The following is a 15,389-nucleotide window of genomic DNA, read 5'->3' as shown; positions in this document are numbered from 1 at the left end:
TGTTTATATTATCCTACTCGCGAAAGTAAACACCAGATTGAAAAAGTAACAGTCTACCCCTCCGTTCATTGCCTGGGCTGACAACCTGGAACGGAGCTGGGACAGAGCCAAGTTCACTGCAAAGATCATTTCCCCAAGGACACCCTGCAGCCAGAAAGCATCACCACGGTCCCTTCTTTGAGGAGCTCCCTCACTTTCAGCGACTCAGTCAGCGAAAAATGTGGTTCTTCAAAATCACGGGCGGTTCCAGATGTGCTGTTTGAAATTATATCAGTAAGAAAGAAATATTCCAGTCTTGTCTGGAGAACCTCAGTTTGCTTTGGCACAGAGAGGCAGCCTCGATTTCCGCCCAGGGGCAAAGAGTTTCTGAATATATTCGTGTCTATTGGAACTTTGCGGCTCGTGCCCAGAACTGGGTCCACTTCACAGCCCAGGCTGTGACACCCGTCCCCATTATCCTAATCCCGCAGGTGATCTAGCCGCTAGGTGGGTTCCCCCACTCCACGCACAGTGGCTCCACAGGTGAAACTCAGTCCCACTAACAATCCAGCGCTGACCACGCGGGCAGCCAGAGAGACGAGGATGACGGCGCAACTCAGGGCTGCCAACGTCTACTTGGTCTAGTGATGTTTGTTGGTGTGTGGCTCTCATGGACTGTACTTGTGCCCGTGGTGACTGAGCCAGTTTTACGGGAGGTGGTGCCGGTTCCAGGAGTGGTGGTCGGCTCGGAGGTAGACCCTGTACTGGTGGACCTGCTTCTAGGCGCCGAGGTGGTAGATGATGCTCCAGTAGTGGACCAGCCCAGGCCAGAGATCATCAGCGCAATCCCAGGGTTGGCGCTGCTGGTAGCAGTGGCCACAGACGCCTTTCCTGTGGTGACAGAGAAGGGTCCTGTGGGTCTCATTCCAGCAGTCCTGGTGCCTAGGGAACAGGTCACGCAGTGCGCTGCGTTTGTGGCGGAGACGATTAAGGGACGGGGAGGTGTGCTTAGAACAGAGGGGTTGAATCTGGCACACCTGGGGCGGCGGTGGTTGGAGGAGACACTGTGGTGGGAGGAGCAGTGGTAGAAAGTAATGTACTGGAGGTCGTGGTCCGAAGGATAGAGGTGAGCGTCTCAGAGAGGAGGAGGTCGCGCATGCCCACTGGTGGCACTGGTGGCAGTGGGGGTGGAGGGCTGAGGAAATGAGACTATGACTCATGCGGAGCAGAAGACCTGTTCAAGGACAGAAGCACCGCCCGACGAGCTAAAGCGATATTTGCATGGGGTAGTCGCTGGGGTACGGACGGTGCTGGACAAAGGGGAGAGAATGAGATCAACTGGTGGGTGAGGCAGTGGCCTTGGCCGGGAGCAGAGGTGACATGCTGTAACAACATCACGGTGGCTGTGACGGTCCAGGTGAGCGTGCTCCGAACAGGTGTGCAGGAACCTGACCCGCGTGGAGGAGGCCAGCTCCAGGGACAGGAGAGGCTGGACTCAGAACAGCCACCGGTAGCTGAGGGCCCACGATGGCGGAGGCGGCAGCCTCACGGCAATGGCCGCGTCTGGGTCGGGAGTGGACGCACAGCCGTGCCGCTCACTGACGTGGCAGTGGGGGGCCCAGAAGGCGGGATGTACAACCTTACTCAGCATGAGTGCTGAGGGCAAGGGCAGGCGTGGTTTTGTTCAGGGCGAGTGCCCGAGCACGAGAAAAATCGTTCTGGTCGAAGACTGGAATGACGATCGGCAGACTTTTTTTTGTAAAGGGTCAGATGGTAAATTTTTAAAGCTATTTGGGCCACACAGGCTCCGTCACAACTGGGGACAGAGGAGCTGAGGCACTGCTTCTCTTCGGGCTGACTTCGCTCACAAGCCCCGTCGGTGTCCTGGGCTCTCCGTGGCCCCTTGCTCGTGTCTCTGTCTGGGGATTGTGGGAGCTGACCGAGGATTTAATTGGGGCAGCGTTTGTAGAAGGGATATTTTGACCGGGCTCTATTTAGACGCAGAGCCCAGCTCTAATGAGGAATTAATATGATACTGACACCCAGATTTTCAAGCTAGACACAAAACTTTTATCAAGCAGTTACTACACTCCATTTCACTCCGGGATTCTAAGGGAAGTCAAAGCAGCTGCTATTTGTGCTCATGCTGAGGGCTGAGGGTTTGGGGGGGGGCGGTAAAGGTGGATCTGTGTGTGGCAGAGCAGGGGTGAGAATCACCATCAGTCAGTACTGACTTCCACAGAAATGCCAGAAAGAAGTTTATTATCTTTGCCTCCAGCAAAAGAATGGGACTGTGCAAGCCGAGTGCCTGGGGCAGGGACCCTCTCCCCTTTTGACTTTCTGCAGCCTCCCCGTCCTCTGTGACCGACGGACAATACACGTGCCACGTCCAGGATTCCAAAGTGAGCAGCACCTGGCCACGGGAGGCGGGCGGTAATTTTCCTCTCCTGAGCCTCAAACAATGCACAGGGAAGTTGCCATCAGAATGTCTGGGCTCCCGAGTGAACCTGGGCTGCAGAGGCGCTCGGTGCCTGGAGACTGAGTGGGAACTTTCAGGAAGAATTAAAAGCTGGCCAGGGCCAGGGTTCTAGCAGGAGGCAGATCGATCAGTAGGGGCAGGGTTCCTGGAGGCAGGGAGCTGGGCACTGGGACAGCTGGACTCCTGGACTCTGAGAGTTGCTCCCACAGCACGTCGGGCTTACTTCCTTGTCTCATGTGGCCAGCGCTGTGGCATTTATAGTCGCCACTGGACAGGGGAGGCCGTGACTTCTGGGCCCTCCCTCTCCAGGGGACAGAAGCTGTCAGAGGAGGAAAGGCCCACCCGGGCGCCAGAGGTCAGCAAAAATAACTTCTTTTCTCTGGAGATGTCTCATCTCTGGGACAGAGGCATTGCTGGGAGGCAGAGGAGAAAGAAATGGCTCTTGTCTTTATGCCAACAAGCTCTGTCCAGGGCTGGGGGGCCGTGAAAGTTGGCCTTTAGCTACAAGGGGACTGGGCCCTGTGGGGGGTGGGGGCAGTGGAGAACCTGCCAGGCTAGTTCGAAGATCTCAGAAGGTGGCAGAGGCGACAGAGGCTGGCTGGCAGGAAAGACCTGGCCCGAGGTGCCGACTGCCCAGCCAGGAGAACAAGGCTGGGGGCCCAAATCCAATGGGCTGAAAGGGAAGGCCTGACTCTGGAGGAAAGGGCTGGAGGCACTCGGGCGCAAACCTCGACCACACTTCATTTCGCAGGTGGTCCCATAACATCCCGGTCATCGGGGCCCTGCCGCCAGCGGCACGAGGAACCGGGAGAAACTGAGTTTGGGAGAAAATAAACTCCGTTCCACAGGTGCCTAGAGGATGTGAACTCTTTTCCTGCGTGTGAAACATGCCTCAGGGGGACGTGGCAGGGTGGCTGCTGGGTGGGGCTGCGTTCGGGGAAGCACAGCAAAACCCCAGAGCTCCACCTGTGTGCGGGGCGTGGAAGCCAAGCTGCCGGCAGTCTGGAGGGTGGGCCAGCGGAGGGTGTGGCGGCGGGCACAGCCCGCTCCTCTCGGGTAGCCCGATTCCCGCGACTGCCCGGAACAGCAGAGCCCATGTGCCCACCGCCCAGTTGCATTCACCCTTGGGCACCCAGCCACTGGGGTCTTGGGCACCGGCTCCCAAGAGGTGCTCTCCCCAGGGGACCGGGGTGCAGTAAGCGTGAGAAGAGAGCCACTCGTGAAATGTTTTTACCAAAGGAGAGCCCAGCCCGGGAGTTTGTTAAAGGGGTTCCCCTAGGTTGCAAACTGATCATTAGCAGGAAAGAGAAGTGGGAAGAATCGCCCTTCTGCCCCCACTTGCCCTAGAGACGAAGGACCTCCCCACTTCCCCGTCGCACACCCTTTAACCCCAGTGCTCCGTGTGATGCCTTGGCAGGGGCAAAGGTGTGTTTGCTTCATTTCGTTTTGGCTTTTAGAATTAGGGTTCAGGGTGGGGAAATTCAGTGGTTAGAGGCTGGGATTATGGGGTGTCTGCTTTGCTCCCAGGGCGAGTGACATCCTGTGCTAGAATCTGCCACATGCTACGTCACCATTTGTCCAGACGACTAAACATGGGGCATTCTGCTCCTTTTTCTCAGGCCCTCCAGCCCTCTCCCAGGACCCAGGTGGCCCTCTTTGCCTCAAGGTTCTTTCTCTCCAGGGGCCTAGATCTGGGGTCCTCCTGACACCCGGCATGCCTCCTTTCCGGGACCCAAGCAGAGTGGGGGTCTGGTGGGAAACCGACCCTCAGGCTGAAGGCCTGCAGCCCAGATCTGAGCTCTGGCAGACCATTCAGCCTCATCAGTGTCTGGATTAGGGCTCGGATTACTGATTAGGATGGGCTGCCGGTGGTCCACAGGTGGGATGCCAAAGGTAGCGAAGAGCAGCCCATGGCCCTGCTGTTTGATGCTGGGCGGAGTTAAGGTTGGAAGGCCTATGGCAAGCCAGGTGCCTTTCTGACCAGCAAAGACGCTCTGGTGAGAGTAGGGCTTAGGCTCCATGGAGGATGGGTGGCGGTTCTGCTGGGGCTGACGCTTGGGCACGGTACGGGTTTGGAGTAGGGCTAAGGTAACTATGGGACATGGCAGATGCCCGTAAATACTGGGTTTCATTCACTAGAGTCTCGTTTTATTCTGTGTAGTACTGCCTTGTTATAGCTCTTACTGAATTATTTAATTTTAATTCTCCTGTATTTGTGTCTCAGGTGGGAACTATGTCTGAAAGTTCTTTATCTTCCTCAACAGAATGTATAGTAGGTGCTTAGAAATACTTGCTTATTAAATAACAAGTTTTCCCCTCAGTTTGTCACCGTGTAACTGAGCTCAGCACGAGCTCAGCCCAGCTCGTCTAAGTCCAGGAGTGAGGCATTTTAGGAGCAATAGAAATTCAGCCTCCTCTTGCTTCACCCTCCACAGATGTTCAGTCCTGTCCTCTGGCCAGTCCTGCTCAAGGTCATCTGCAAGTTCACAGCCAGGGCCAGGAACACCAGTCAGGGCTTTCTTCCAGCTGATAGTCCAATAACTGTGGTGTCCTCACTTTGTAAATATTTTATACTTTATTATAAAAAGACTGGTAGCTACAAGGAAGTTATCTGTCATCTGTCAACTCTCCCTTTCCACCTCTGCTCAATCTGTAATAGGTAAAAGGGCTTTAATAAATTGGAGGAAAAAAATCTAGAAAACATATAGGTGAAATGCTTACAAAGTGGGAGGTTTGGAATCTGGGATGAAGGTGTGAAGGAGGAGGATGGAGCAGTAGAGAAGACTGGTGAGTGACTTTGGTGGAAGGGACAGAAAAATAAAATCCCGAGTGGAGAATACCCTCCGGGAAGGTCTGGGATGGGTGTCAATGGATGAGACACAGGCCAGACAAAATCCCTCCTTGTGTGGTCACCCACACCCAGCAAGCCAGCCCTGCAGGATGCCCGCCACAGACGTTTAGAAAAACTAAGGGATTTGAGAGGAGGAGGGAAGAACCATTTTGATGAGAGTTTTTATGATCTTTTCTGGAATTTTTGTTTCTGCTGGGAATGGAGAGGATGGAGAAAGAAATAAATCTTGTCTTCCCTCTAAGATCCAATTTTTGCATTAGAAGGAAGAAGAGGAGGAGAAGGAGAAAGAGAAAAAGGAGGAGGGGGAGGGAGAGGAGGAGGAAGGGAACGAGGAAGAACAACAACAACTACCACCACCACCCGGGGAATTCAGAGACCAGCCTGCTTACACACTCTCTAAATAACGGTAGATGGAAATAGTATAGATTGGCCTCAGTCTCCCCTTCTCATAACCCCGCCTCACAAGCCAGATCTGACATTGCCCTCAGAGGCTTCCAAACGTCCATAAGTTGTTCTTGCCCTCCCAGCATCAATGTCCCCTATGGGTCCCCCTCTCAAGTGTCCACGATACATCTCTTTGTCCTCAGACCACCATCTTCTACAGAGAACACGTGTTTGCATTACTGGTTCTTTCCTTTCTACCTCTCAAGCTCACATCCTTCTTGCTATCGCCGCATCCCTTGACCAGTTTCACTAAGAACACAGTAGACAAAGGGTTGATGCTGTTAACTGTCAGTACTTTGCCCTTCCTGGGGCTCAGGAAACAGGAGTTGCGAGTCTAATTCCTCATCCAGGAAAGGGGTAGGGCTTGGAAGAGCTGAGGGCAGGCGCTTTCTGAAAAAATCATCATGGGGAAGGGAGCTGGCCCCCACCAAGTGTCTGCCGCTCCATCAGGTAGACGGGGTAAGAACTGGGGCCCCCGTCACCCTCCGGCTCACCGTTGGGAGTCAGTGCAGGTCCTGTTCGCATCACGTGGGAGATCTGGGGTTGGGAGGGAGGAGAAATGAGTGCCGCCTGCCACGCCATTAGCTTCCTCAACATCCCTGTCTCAGGCCCTTTCCCATTCCCTGGTCCAGACCTTCGGCTTGCTTCTTTCCCAGGATTCCATATAAACTTGATTCTTATTCCAGCCCCTGATCCCACACAGAGTCCCAGACCTCTTCATCCTTCTTCTGTCCTATTTTCCTTGTTCTAACAAAATTTCCCTCTCCTACACTGTTTTTCCTGATCCATCGCCTTCCCTCAACTCTACATTGCGTGGCCCATGCACCTGCTGCCTTTCGCGTAGTTTTCACCACCACTCCCTCTCTATTGCCAACCACCATGCCTCTTCTGCGAGAGTCATTACTCCCTCTAGTTCTGGTCCGTGACCTCTCCTCCGTCCCCTACCCCATGGGTCCGTTACCCTGGAGCACCCCTGTTCCTTACCAGGAAGATCAGGCCGAGGAACACCAGCAGGAGAATCACAGCCACCAGGACCACAATAACTATGGCCCACGGAGGGAACGAATCATCCTTCCCCACCTCTCCAACACGGAGACCTCCTCGTGCGCTGTCTTTGTTCTGGTGTGGATGGCTCTTGCTGACTGGGGCTTCTGGCATGACCGAACTCAAGTCCATGCGGAATGTGAAAGTGTAAACGGGCCAATGGGCAGCTGATGGGTATCCTCAGTTCTTTTTGGATGAGGAGGAGAAGTAGTGATAGACTGGTCTCCTGTGACCTTGATTGGCGATCTTAAAGTCTCTGTGCCAGCTGTGTTTCTTGCCGGGTTTTCTGTAGGCTTTGCTGGAATTGGTGTGGTCTTCCCCTTAGTAGATGTGGTTTTCTTTATGTTTACTATAGGCTTTCTTGAGGCTCCTATGGCTTGCTCTGTGGCCACGGAAGCCTTTAATTGGTGTTCTGTAGTCTTACTTGAGCCTCTCGTGATCTTATGGGCCAATGTGCTCTCTTCTCCACGTTCCGTAGGCATTGCTGGGGCTCTTGTGATCTCGTGGACTGATGTGCTCCATTGTCCACGTTCTGCAGGCATCTCTGGGGCTCTTGTGATCTCATGGACCGATGTGCTCTCTTGTCCGTGGTTTGTAGGCATCGCTGGGGCTCTTGTAATCTCATGGACTGATGTGCTCCATTGTCCACGTTCTGTAGGCATCTCTGGGGCTCTTGTGATCTTGTGGACCGATGTGCTCTCTTGTCCGTGGTCTATAGGCATCTCTGGGGCTCTTGTGATCTTGTGGACCGATGTGCTCTCTTGTCCACATTCTGTAGGCATCTCTGGGGCTCTTGTGATGTTCACAGGGACTGAAATGGTCTTTTGTTTGTGATATGTAGGTTTTCCTGGTGTTTGTTTGTTCTTTTCAGTGGCTCTTGGTGTCTCTTCTGTTTGTTCTCTAGTCTTTATCAGTGTCTTAGCTGAGGCTACTATAGTATAGTAATTAGTGGCTGCTGTATGATCATCAACTTTTTTTCCTTTTCTGTGGTTCTTGTTGCCTTGCATGATGCCTTGCATGTTGTGCTGTTTTCTGAGGAAAGTGTTGGTCTATTGCTGATCTCTGATTTAACTGCGTGGTGGGAAAGAGTTGTGCTTCTCTTACTGTCTAATGTGATGATGGTGTTTTCCAAAGGTGTTGCAGTTCTGAAGGCATTTCTCTTTACCGTTGGCGTGCTAATTTTGGACTTAGGACATGTTGTTTTACTCTTGGGTTTTGTCATTGGATATGTCGCACCAGATAATTTTTTGTGTGTGTTATTGGAGTCAGCAGAGTGTCCATTCCGGATAATTGGGTCTTTTCCTCGATTGCTGGGGGTTTGTTCAGCAGTGGGAGCAGCTTCACGATGAGTTGAAGAGCTTTCGGAGTTATCTGTAGGCCTGTGAATTGGCCTGAAATGGTGTGTGGCATTGCAGTGGCGTTGAAATTGATGGGTTTCTGTAGATTTAGGGGAGTCTGGGGGGCTGTGTCCTAAAAGAAGAGCAGTGTGGTCAGAGGGAGTAGTAAAAATAAGGTTTGGAGTAGGAGGAGATAAATGATCAGATGTTGGGGATTCGCCAGGGTTCCGAAAGTCTTGAAATGTGCTAGCACCTGTAAAAAGAGAGAGTCAAGTGAGAAACTTTTTCCACGATCTTCCCTGCGTCCCTGGCCCCCTTCTTCTCTAGGGGTCCCCTTATTACCCCAAATATATCTCTCCAGCCAGTCTCCCCAGAATACTATAATATCTAATCCCCATTCTCACCTCCAGTCTCTGAACCTTTTTTCAGGCTGTGCCTTCAGCAAAGAATGTTACCTCATGCTTCCCCACCTCTACTCCTCAATTCTAAATTTTAGACCTTTCTATCTTCGTGGCATTTTTCCTGATCTTTTCAAGCAGATAAGATCTAGTTTTACCTCCGTGCTCAAACATCTTTCTGTTAGTTACTTTTTCCTGCTATCTGCAACTTGACGTTACAGTTGTCTATGAGCCTGTTGACTTCTCCACACTCCCCTGCCCATCCGATCGTAAGTTTTGAGAGCAGATAGAGCCCGGCATTTGGCTGAGCAAGTGCTCCTCTAGAATTTATATAATGCTTATGGAATGGAGCTCCCCTTCCATGACAGAGCTGATAAGAAAGGTAATAAACATCAGAATCTTCATCTCTCCATAACATTGCAGCTCCAAAGATCAGACCTCCGGCAGAACTTCCCGTGAGAGTCAATAAGTAGACACAGGTGGTGAGCGAGAGAAGCGGAATGGAGGACAGGAAGCTTATATTTGGATGATGGAGGTCGGTCTGGGTGAAGGGAAGTAAATGAGATGACTCAACCCTCTGGTTCCCCCACGGACCCCCCTCTTGGAAGATCAGAGCTAAAGCCATCTTGAGTAGATGAGGTGGCCCTCTCACAGGAAGAAATATCTGCTTGGGGGTCCTGAGAAGAGTGAACGGGGCAGCTGGATTCTGGGAGACACTGTGTTTAGGGACAGGGTGTGAGGAAAAACACGCCATCAATGAACAGATATGGGCTTTAATTCTATGGAAAACAACCCTTGGGGGCAGAGGAGATGTCTGCGCGAGAGCCAGGAGATCGCCAAAGCCCGAGAGCTAGTGTTGTTACCTAACCGACATTTCCAGCTTCTGTTAGCTCAAGGTGGAAACCAGAGCCTGGACCCGTTCCCAGTCCCAGGAAACCACAACCCTCCCAGCTCCCTGCCAACAAGGACAGTGGGGGGCTGGGGAACTCAGTCCTTGGGAGAAATGTGGGTGGGAGGAGAAGGGAGAGGTAGTAGAAAAGCCCACGTCTCTGAAGGGGGTCGAGGCCATGGCACTGGGGCGAGGGAACAGGGCTCGAGCGCCAGGCGCTTCCCTCATGGTGCCCACCCCGCTCTCCCACTCCCTCTGCAGCAGCAGCTGTCACTCACAGGCCCTTCTCCAGCCAGGTGCTCCACTGCTTGCCTCACAGACAGTCTCTGTCTGGATCCTCCTCCACAGGGACGGATTTCCCAGCTCCCCACAAGGCCCCTTAGAAGCTGTCAACTTCCCTATTTTTACAGCCCGGAAACCTGAGTTTCATGCAGAAATGGTGCCTGGCACACAAGCTCTGCAATAGCAATGGTCAACCGAGAACAGTGACTATGGGACTGGCCGGTGCTGCAAAGGAGGATGTACACTAACTCATTTGCTGTTCGCAACAGCCCTTGGAGGTCGAGAGCTGTTTGTTCTCCTCCCTTTTTTATATGTGAGAAAACAGGTGTAGGGGACCCCAAGCACCCTCAGCAGGTAAGAGGTTAAACCAGTGGAACACACATTCTGGGCTCCCAGCTGCCGGGACCACGCTGCGCAGACCCTTTTGGCAGGGAGAACACAGACATCTGTGGGACCCCCAAAGGATTCTGTTCTTCGTTTGTTTATGTCATCTTCACCACACACCTGTGAGGTCAGTGTGTGATCTTACAGTCTGACAGGTGAGGAGACGAGGCTCAAAGATGTTAAGGAACTGGCAAAGTCAGGCTTTTCTCTACACCCCAGATGCTTTTGGATGTGAAAAGGGGTGAGTAAGTGCCCAGCCAGAGAATGAACAAATGGGCCACAGCATCGCGTGGCAAGTCCACTGCCTGAAGAAAACAGAGGCCGGGGGTGGGATCCAGGCTGGTGCCGCACCAGCTTCCCATCCTTACTCGGGCCACTGGAATGCTCTGACGCTCCATGGCTCCAGCTGTTTGCAACAGTGATGCCAGCTGCAACGGCTTAGTGTGAGGACTGAGGGAAGCGGAGTGGAGTTGGCTCTTTAAAGCATTTGTTGAATCCGAATTGCAGTCTTTGAAACAGTTTGACACTTTGCCCTGTTCTTCTCCTGGAAGCAGGGGAGCCGGAGACACAGCTGAGCCCCCTGCCTGCTGCAGCCCTGGCCCCCCTCTTCTCTGCACCCCTGAGCCATTGCCAGACCGCCTCCAGCGGGGTTTATCAACACAGCACTCGCCACTGTCTAATAGACCATAGATCATTTAATTCCCATAATGCCAGGGATTTTTATTTGTTTGTTCATTGCTGTCTCCAGCCTAGAATGACGTCTGGCCTATTACAGGCACTTCTTAAATATTTGTTGAATGGGCGGGTGAGAGAATATCTTGAGACGGATGAGCTCTTCAAAAGCCTTGCCAACAATCCGTCATTATGCACATTAGTAAAAAAACGTATCCTGAGCTCCAAAGGTTGGAAGATCAAGGGGTAACTTCTGCTGTATGAGGTGCTAAGCCCCTGAGTTGGAAAGAAGGGGGAAGACCTCTAGCCCATCGGCCCCGGGACCCCGGTTGTTATCAATGCACACGGTTAGTAACTAGACTCCGAAGATCAGACATTAAAATTCACACCCACATCACACAGCTGTGGAAACATCACCTGTGAAATCGGACCCTCAAAAATGGCTTCTCCATTTACAGTGAGCCAAGCTCCAGGGTTCCCTGGTCCTGGGCCCAGCCGTGAAGTGAATCAGAGACTAACCCCCAGGACAAGCTAACCATCTCTTCTCTCCGGTAGATCTACCTATTGGGCAAAACTTTATTTCCCTAGGAATTGCTCGCTGTGAGATTCATTTCACTGACTGCAATAGCGGCCTGTAGAGGATCTTTTTGGTCACTGAGGTTTAGGCAGAGAAGAAAACTGGCTTTAGCAGAAGACTGGAGACATGTGCTTAGCGTGGATGAAAGAATGAGAACAGACCTCACAACATCAAAGCCGTACAACTCCGAAGTTCTGTTCAGTGGGCTTCACTCACTCGTCTGGAGAGGAGGTGGCCAGGCTGCCGGCAGAGCAGCCTCCCCTCAGCAGCACTTCTGGTGTTTCTTGGTGCCCTACCAGCGATGCCGCGAAATGCTAGTTAAGTGTCTATAGAGTCTCAACGCGTGACCTAAAACACAGACGTAGTGAAAAAAGACCAAAGGGAACTACGCTGGAATGGTTGCCCAGGTGACTAGAAAGTGCCGGGAGATTTTCTTTCTAAACTTTTTCTATTTTTCAGTTTCTAGAATGAAAAAATATGGATTTATATATGTGTATTTTATATATTTATATATAAATATATCTATATTATATGCATTTTATAAATATATACATATTATATATAAAATATATACATATATTTATAGTTGTACATAAATATATATTTATATATTATAAATATATATAAAATATTTTTTATATTTAATATATTATATATATATTTGCCATAGAAATTAAATGAAATAACATTTATGTACGAAAATGTTCATGCTGGAGTCTCCCCAGGACCCCAGGGGTGCAGCCCCACTGAGCTCCCTCAAAGCCATCCCGACTCTGCCCCTACGGCCCGGCGGCTGCCCCACCGGGTGCTAGGGCCCAGTAATCTAAGTGTGAGTACGGACTGGTCCTGTGGGTAAATGAATCCAGCCATCACTCCTCCCTCCCTCCCCAGCCGCCCTCTCTGCTGGACAGTCTCGTGCTCCCCCGCAGTTCCACCCCAGCCCCGCCTGAAGCCTCGCGCCTCTCACCGCTCTGCGGATCTGAACGTCCAGCTGCCCCCGCCTGCCGGCCATCTCCCATCCACACCCGGCCACCCAGGGCGTCCTGCTCTGGGGTGCAGATTGCGAGTCTGCCTTGTGCCTGTCCTGTGACCTGGAGGGAACACCTCCCAGAAGTGACTGCGTGGAGTTAATTCACTCCCTTCTGCCCCTACACATACGACAGGTGGAGCATAGCTGCAGGTGGCACCTGATATCAGCCCCAGGGAAAGGGACACGAATGGGGGGGCCTCAAAGTGGGAGGAAGCCATCAAGCCAGGACACAAAAGGCACTGTGTTGAAGGCACTGCTGAGCCCTAGCAGAGGCAACCTGAAGGCTCCCCAGGCCCTGCCCCACCACCCACCATGCTCCAACTCCCACCCCATCCGGTCTGGTCCCAGCAAAACCCTGTGCCCAGGGAAGGGGAGTCTTCCCTGCATGTCACCCTCAGTCACACACACTTGGAAGGAGAAGCTGCTGCTTGTCCCTCCCCAAATACTGCCCAGAGCAGCCTGACCCCGCTCTCCTGGCCCTGGTTGGGAGCAGCAAAGCCACTGCTGTAGACGGCCCTGTCCACTGCAGGGACAGTCTGTCTCTTTCTGCACGTCTGCCTCGTGAAGACCCTCCTCCACCCTGCTCAGGCCAGTGCCAAGCTGCCGCCGTGTTTGGCATCTCCCTTCCCTGGGTTCGGGCACAGAACTGTTACTTAACTACGTGACCTCATTTTGTGATTTCCCTTTATCCTGTAGGGTCTGCTTAGCGCATCAAAGTTTTCCATGTTCATTTTCTCGCCAAAGCCCTGGGGTGTCTCCCAGCTGTAAAGTGGAGACAAAACCACACACCCTTTTCAAGTGGCCGCAAGGGTTCAGTGAGCCACCGTGGATGAAGCACCCAAAACAGTAAATGCTCCACAGGCCAGCGACCCTTTGCATCGGCCAGGCAGCATGTGTCTTGGTTCATAGACATGTGGATTAATTAAATGGGCTGGAGTCAGGGCCGAGCCCAGGTCAGCGTAGAACGGGTCTCTCAGGAGGGAATGTGCCCTGTGGCCCGAGGGCAACAGGCAGTGTGTGGTGTGGCCAAAGCCAGCTTGCCTCCGAGGCTCGGGCAACACCCTGAGCCTTTCTGAGTCTCACTTTCCTCACTATACAAGGGGATATTATTAACCACCTCGAGGGATTTGAGGAAATGAAATGAGATGCAGTACCATAAGAACCTGAGGTCCTCGAATAGCTCAGAGCCTGTTTGGTCCCCACTCCCCACCCAGGACAGCATCCCCACACAGCATCCGTGTGCAGACTAGAAGAAAACCCCTCTCCATGGCTGCCAGGAGCAAAGCACAAGCTAGATTTCACTGCCAGCATGGCCCTCAGCCGACACACCTGAGCAGCCCACGGCGGGACGACTGTATGCAGCCGTTCATCCCCATCCCCTTTTCCCCCACACACTCTCTGCGGTCGTTTCTCTGATTGCTAAGAAACAACCCTTCTCTGTCTTCTGTGCTCCTGTGTAAAGGTGACTCCTTTGCCTCTGAGGGCACCTTACCTGCCCCCTGAGCAGCTAGAAGGAAGAGGAGGCAGTACTGGAGGCCAAAGTCAGAGCGGGTACCGTGAGCTGGCTGGGCCATGCCAGCGGCGGTGGCAGCAGGTCGGCTGCTTGAGGCTGAGAGCTGGGGTACTCTCATCTGATACAGGGCCAGTTTGACATCATGGGTGCCGGGGCCCCTCAGGCCTTAACCTTAAACAAACAGAGCCTTAAACAAACAGGGCTGCTCTGATAACGGGAGACCGCAGCTGGGTCAGGGAGCCAGGAACTAGGTGCCTGCCCCAGGGCTGGGATGCGGGGGGAGGGCAAAAGAACGGGGAAGGTAGACTCCCGACCTTCTTCAGCAGGGTTCTGAGGTTGGGGGAGAAGATGGCAGGTTGTAGAACGACTGGGTCTGGCTGGGCGAGACCCGGAGGGGGAGACCGGGTGCCCGTTACGGGAGGAGTTTCAAATTCTGGTTCTTCTCCAGCTTTGCCTTCGGTCCCCTGTCTAGCGCGGCAGCCCAGCTCACCACACCCCCTGCACACACAGGGCCACTCTTTTTGCCCTTGATGGAGCTGCCTGAGGGGGTCCGGTGAAAGAGCAAAGGAGAGGCCGCGCTCACTGGCCCATCACGGCAGACGTGGGCGCCTGCAGGTAGGTGCCCAGAAAGAACACAGCATGTGGAGACAGCAGGGCAGTGGCAGAGACGAGACAGACCCCGAACCCCAGGAGCTGACCGGACACGCCCCACCAGGGACACTGAGTAGAGATCTTTGACACTCCTGCCCGGTCCCCTCTCCCACCTCAGACCCCATCCACCCTGCACAGAAATGCAGACCCCTCATGTCTAGGGTCCTCCAGCCTCCCCCTTCCTTCCCTCCTGTACCCTTGCCTGAAGCAAGCCTTAGCTCAGAGACTGTCCACACTGGGGCTGCGGTGGGGGAAGGACAGACTGCGGGGACTCTGAGGAGAGGCAGAGCTGGGGGTCCAGGTGTCTCCGTCACCACCCCATTGCTCACGTCGGCGTGCTGTGGATGTCCTCGGGAAAGTCGGCATCTCCCAGACAAGGTCTCTGCCTTGGTCACTGCTGCCTCCGCAGTGGCTGGCGCCAGGTCTGGCTCTCAGCAGTCAGTGAGTGTGTGGTGGGCCCAATGGAGTGGAAGCCAAGGCTGGCCATTGCCCACACTGGGGAGTGGCACAGGCGGGGAGGGCAAAAGGCCCGGGCCTGCGGCAGTGCAGCTCACGGGAGGCTTGGGGGGACTCGAGGGCTGACCATGTGAATTCCTTTCATTACTTGGTGTGACTAGCTCTGGGGCCCTGGGCAGGGCTGGAATGGGTGGGAAGAGGAAAATAGGCCAATTATTCATTAATGTGATTAATGGGAGATTAGTGAGGCTCCATGGACTCAGGCCAAGACTGACTATTCAGAACCAGGCAATTCCTCCTGCAGGATGGGGACCTGAGGCAGACGCAGGGCCCCCTGTAGCTCCACCTGGACTCAGGAATAACTGGAAGCCCCCTTTCCACTAGTCTGCTACCCCAGCCTTTC

General features: G+C 53.3%; 1 long non-coding RNA gene across 2 annotated transcripts; it reads left to right on the top strand.

The window, feature by feature from the left end:
- Window positions 1-1,261: 1,261 nt before the first annotated feature.
- On the top strand, window positions 1,262-4,691 carry LOC139440354 (uncharacterized). 2 transcript variants are annotated; one of them, XR_011650545.1, is made up of 3 exons: window positions 1,262-1,396; window positions 2,258-2,381; window positions 3,210-4,691. It is a non-coding gene; the product is annotated as an uncharacterized lncRNA (long non-coding RNA). The 2 variants fall into 2 exon arrangements; XR_011650546.1 differs by having other exon boundaries at window positions 2,258-2,813.
- Window positions 4,692-15,389: the final 10,698 nt, after the last annotated feature.

Source organism: Desmodus rotundus, chromosome 11, assembly GCF_022682495.2.
Source record: "Desmodus rotundus isolate HL8 chromosome 11, HLdesRot8A.1, whole genome shotgun sequence".
Taxonomy (NCBI): domain Eukaryota; kingdom Metazoa; phylum Chordata; class Mammalia; order Chiroptera; family Phyllostomidae; genus Desmodus; species Desmodus rotundus.
This window is presented reverse-complemented; position numbering and strand designations above follow the sequence as displayed.